The 5290-nt window shown below is 39.2% G+C and overlaps 1 non-coding gene across 1 annotated transcript; it reads right to left on the bottom strand.

Annotated features, from left to right (window-relative positions):
- Positions 1–3005: 3005 nt before the first annotated feature.
- LOC148545228 (small nucleolar RNA R71) lies at positions 3006–3113 on the bottom strand. Its single transcript, XR_015900551.1, has one exon. It is a non-coding gene; the product is annotated as a small nucleolar RNA R71 (small nucleolar RNA).
- Positions 3114–5290: the final 2177 nt, after the last annotated feature.

Below are 5290 nucleotides of genomic sequence, written 5' to 3'. Positions count from 1 at the left end.
AGACAAGGAAGAGACATAGAGGAGCTCAAAAGCACCATTGGTTTTTCAAGAAGAGGAAGACGCCACCCTCACTAAGGTGGACTCATTCCTTAATCTTCTTGTCTATTTATTTTCTGTTTTTCTATTTTTGAGCTTTATGTTTTATTTATGTTTGTGTCTTTACTATATGATCACTAGTGTCGAAGTGTATATGCCTTAAAGTTATGAATATGAATCCATCACCTCTCTTGAATGAAAAATGTTTTAATTACAAAAGAACAAGAAGTATATGGTTTCGAATTCATCCTTGAAACTAGTTTAATTATTTTGATGAGGTGACAATACTTTTTGTTTTCTGAATGAATGCTTGAACAGTGCATATGTCTTTTGAAGTTGATGTTTATGAATGTTAAATATGTTGGCTCTTGAAGAATAAGGAAAAAGGAGACATGTTATTTGATAATCTGAAAAATCATAAAAATGATTCTTGAAGCAAGAAAAAGCAGTGAATACAAAAGCTTGCAGAAAAAAAAATTAGCGAAAAAAAAAGAGAAAAAGAAAAAGAAAAAGCAAGCAGAAAAAGCCAAAAGCTCTTTAAACCAAAAGGCAAGAGCAAAAAGCCAATAGCCCTTAAAACCAAAAGGCAAAGGTAATAAAAAAGGATCCAAGGCTTTGAGCATTAGTGGATAGGAGGGCCTAAAGGAATAAAATCCTGGCCTAAGCGGCTAAACCAAGCTATCCCTAACCATGTGCTTTTCGTGTGAAGGTGTTAAGTGAAAACTTGAGACTGAGCGGTTAAAGTCAAGGTCCAAAGCAAAAAGAAGAGTGTGCTTAAGAACCCTGGACACATCTAATTGGGGACTTTAGTAAAGCTGAGTCACAATTTGAAAAGGTTCACCCAGTTATGTGTCTATGGCATTTATGTATTCGGTGGTAATACTGGAAAACAAAGTGCTTAGGGCCACGGCCAAGACTCATAAAGTAGCTGTGTTCAAGAATCAACATACTGAACTAGGAGAATCAATAATACTATCTGAATTCTAAGTTCCTATAGATACCAATAATTCTGAACCTCAATGGATAAAGTGAGATGCCAAAACTATTCAAGAGTCAAAAAGCTACAAGTCCCGCTCATCTGATTGGAGCTAAGTTTCATTGATATTTTGGAATTTATAGTATATTCTCTTCTTTTTATCCTATTTGATTTTCAGTTCCTTGGGGACAAGCAACAATTTAAGTTTGGTGTTGTGATGAGCGGATAATTTATACGCTTTTTGGCATTGTTTTTACATAGTTTTTAGAATGATTTAGTTAGCTTTTAGTATATTTTTATTAGTTTTTAATTAAAATTCACATTTCTGGACTTTACTATGAGTTTGTGTATTTTTCTGGGATTTCAGGTAATTTCTGGCTGAAATTGAGGGACCTAAGCAAAAATCTGATTCAGGCTGAAAAAGGACTGCAGATGTTGTGGGATTCTGACCTCCCTGCACTCAAAGTGGATTTTCTGGAGCTACAGAACACCAAATGGCACGCTCTCAATTGCGTTGGAAAGTAGACATCCAGGGATTTCCAGCAATATATAATAGTCCATACTTTGCCCGAGTTTAGATGACGCAAACTGGCATTCAACGCCAGTTCCATGCTGCATTCTGGAGTTAAATGCCAGAAACAGATTGCAAAGTGGAGTCAAACGCCAGAAACAGGTTACAAACTGGCGTTCAACTCCAAGAGAAGCCTCTGCACGTGTAAAGCTCAATGCTCAGCCCAAGCACACACCAAGTGGGCCCCAGAAGTGGATTTTTGCATCATTTACTCATTTCTGTAAACCCTAGTAACTAGTTTAGTATAAATAGGACTTTTTACTATTGTATTTACATCTTCGGATCATCTTTGATTAGTTTTATGCTATCTTAGACTTTCATAGGGGCTGGCCATTCGGCCATGCCTGGACCATTATCACTTATGTATTTTCAACGGTAGAGTTTCTACACTCCATAGATTAAGGTGTGGAGCTCTGCTGTTCCTCATGAATTAATACAAAGTACTACTGTTTTTCTATTCATTTCAAGCTTATTCCTATTCTAAGATATCCATTCGCACCCAAGAACATGATGAATGTGATGATTATGTGACGCTTATAATCATTCTCACCTATGAACGCGTGCCTGACAAACACTTCCGTTCTACATGCAAACAAGCTAGAATGAGTATCTCTTGGATATCTAATACAAAGGACCAAGTCCGAGATATTAGAATGTTCGTGGTATAAGTTAGAACCCATGGATGGCCATTCCTGAGATCTGAAAAGTCTAAACCTTGTCTGTGGTATTCCGAGTAGGATCCGGGAAGGGATGGTTGTGATGAACTTCAAACTCACGAGTATCGGGCGTAGTGACAGACGCAAAAGGAGGGTGAATCCTATTCCAGTGTGATCGAGAACCTCCAGATGATTAGCTATGCAGTGACAACGCATCAGACCATTTTCACAGAGAGGATGGGAAGTAGATATTGACAACGGTGATGCCCTACACAAAGCTTGCCATGGAAGGGAGTAGGATTGATTGGATGAAGGTAGCAGGAAAGCAGAGGTTCAGAGGAACGAAAGTATCTCTATACACTTATCTGAAATTCTGACTAATGAATTACATAAGTATCTCTATCTTTATTTTCTGTTTAATTATTATTATTATTCGAAAACTCCATAACCTTTTAATATCTGCCTGACTGAGATTTACAAGGTGACCATAGCTTGCTTAATACCAACAATCTCTGTGGGATCGACCCTTACTCACGTAAGGTTTATTACTTGGACGACCCAGTGCACTTGCTGGTTAGTTGTACGAAGTTGTGAAATAGAATTAAGATCATGAACGTGCGTATTGAGTTTTTAGCGCCGTTACCAAGGAAGCAATGATCACGATTTCGCACACCAGTTGGATTCACAACCTAAAGAAAGCCTGAACTCTTGGGAAAAGCTAGTCAATTCCTTATTGGCAAAATTCTTTCCACCTCAAAAATTGAGCAAGCTTAGAGTGGAAGTCTAAACCTTCAGACAAAAGGAAGGTGAATCCCTCTATGAAGCCTGGGAAAGATACAAGCAATTGATCAGAAGGTGTCCTTCTAACATGCTTTCAGAATGGAGCATCATAGGTATTTTCTATGATGGTCTATCTAAACTGCCCAAGATGTCATTGGACAGCTCTGCTGGAGGATCTCTTCATCTGAAGAAGACGCCTGCAGAAGCTCAGGAACTCATTGAAATGGTTGCAAATAACCAATTCATGTATACTTCTGAAAGGAATCCTGTGAATAATGGGACAAATCAGAAGAAAGGAGTTCTTGAGATTGATACTCTGAATGCCATATTGGCTCAGAACAAAATATTGAATCAACAAGTCAATATGATTTCTCAAAGTCTGTCTGAAATGCAAGCAGCAACAGGCAGTACCAATGAAGCTTCATCTGAAGAAGAAGCTTATGATCCTGAGAACCCAGCAATGGAAAAGGTGAATTACATGGGAGAACCCTATGGAAACACCTATAATCCTTCATGGAGAAATCATCCAAACCTCTCATAGAAGGATCAACAGAGGCCTCAACAAGGCTTCAACAACAATAATGGTGGAAGAAATAGGTTTAGCAATAGCAAGCCTTTTCCATCATCTTCTCAGCAACAGACAGAGAATTTTAAGTAGAGCCATTCTGACTTAGCAACCATAGTCTCTGATCTAATTAAAACCACTCAAACTTTCATGACTAAAACAAGATCCTCCATTAGAAATTTGGAGGCACAAGTGGGTCAGCTGAGTAAGAAAATCACTGAACTCCCTCCTAGTACTCTCCCAGGTAATACAGAAGAGAATCCAAAAAGAGAGTGCAAGGCCATCAACATTACCCACACGGCCGAACCTGGAGAGGAGGAAGAGGCAGTGATTTCCACTAAGGAAGACCTCAATGGACGTCTGGTGCACGAAATTGTGATCATCAACAATGGCGCCAAAGACTTGGAGCTTTCAAACGTGAATCACACTTTGTCACAATTCCGTACAACTAACCAGCAAGTGCACTGGGTCGTCCAAATAATAAACCTTACGTGAGTAAGGGTCGATCCCATGGAGACTGTCGGCTTGAAGCAAGCTATGGTCATCTTGTAAATCTCAGTCAGGCAGATTCAAATGGTGATGGAGGATTGATAATTAAAAGATGAATAAAACATAAAATAAAGATAGAGATACTTATGTAATTCGTTGGTGGATTTCAGATAAGCTTATGAAGATGTTTTGTTCCCCTTGAACCTCTGCTATCCTATTGCCTTCTTCAAATCATTCATACTCCTTTCCATGGCAAGCTGTATGTTGGGCATCACCGTTGTCAATGCCTACAATCCCGTCCTCTCAGTGAAAATGTTCAATGCACTCTGTCACAGCACGGCTAATCATCTGTCGGTTCTCGATCATGTCGGAATAGAATCCAGTGATTCTTTTGCGTCTGTCACTAACGGCCAACACTCGCGAGTTTGAAGCTCGTCGCAGTCATTCAATCCTTGAATCCTACTCGGAATACCACAGACAAGGTTTAGACTTTCCGGATTCTCAAGAATGGCCGCCAATGGATTCTAGCTTATACCACGAAGATTCTGATTAAGGAATCCAAGAGATACACACTCAATCGAAGGTAGAACAGAGGTGGTTGTTAGGCACACGTTCATAGGTGAGAATGATGATGAGTGTCACGGATCATCACATTCATCATGTTGAAGAACAAGTGATATCTTAGAACAAGAATAAGCTGAATTGAATAGAAGGACAATAGTACTTTGTATTAATTCATGAAGAACATCAGAGCTCCACACCTTAATCTATGGTGTGTAGAAACTCCACCGTTGAAAATACATAAGAACAAGGTTCAGGCATGGCCGTGAGGCCAGCCTCCAAATGTGCATAAGACTCTCAAAGATCAAAAGTATATATCAAAATACAATAGCAAAAGGTCCTATTTATAGAGAACTAGTAGCCTAGGGTTACAGAAATCAGTAATTAATGCAGAAATCTTTTTCCGGGCCCACTTGATGTGTGCTTGGGCTGAGCATTGAAGCATTTTTTTGTAGAGACTTTTCTTGGAGTTAAATGCCAGCTTTTGTGCCAGTTTGGGCGTTTAACTCCAGCTTTTGTGCCAGTTTTGGAGTTAAACGCCAGAATTCTTGAGCTGACTTGGAACGCCTGTTTGGGACATCAAATCCTGAGAAAAGTATAGACTATTATATATTGCTGGAAAGCCCTGGACGTCTACTTTCCAACGCAATTGAGAT

The sequence above is a fragment of the Arachis ipaensis genome, chromosome B9, assembly GCF_059453495.1.
Source record: "Arachis ipaensis isolate K30076 ecotype BB chromosome B9, ASM5945349v1, whole genome shotgun sequence".
Classification (NCBI taxonomy): domain Eukaryota; kingdom Viridiplantae; phylum Streptophyta; class Magnoliopsida; order Fabales; family Fabaceae; genus Arachis; species Arachis ipaensis.
The sequence above is the reverse complement of the archived record's forward strand: the minus strand, read 5'-3'. Positions and strand labels throughout refer to the sequence as shown.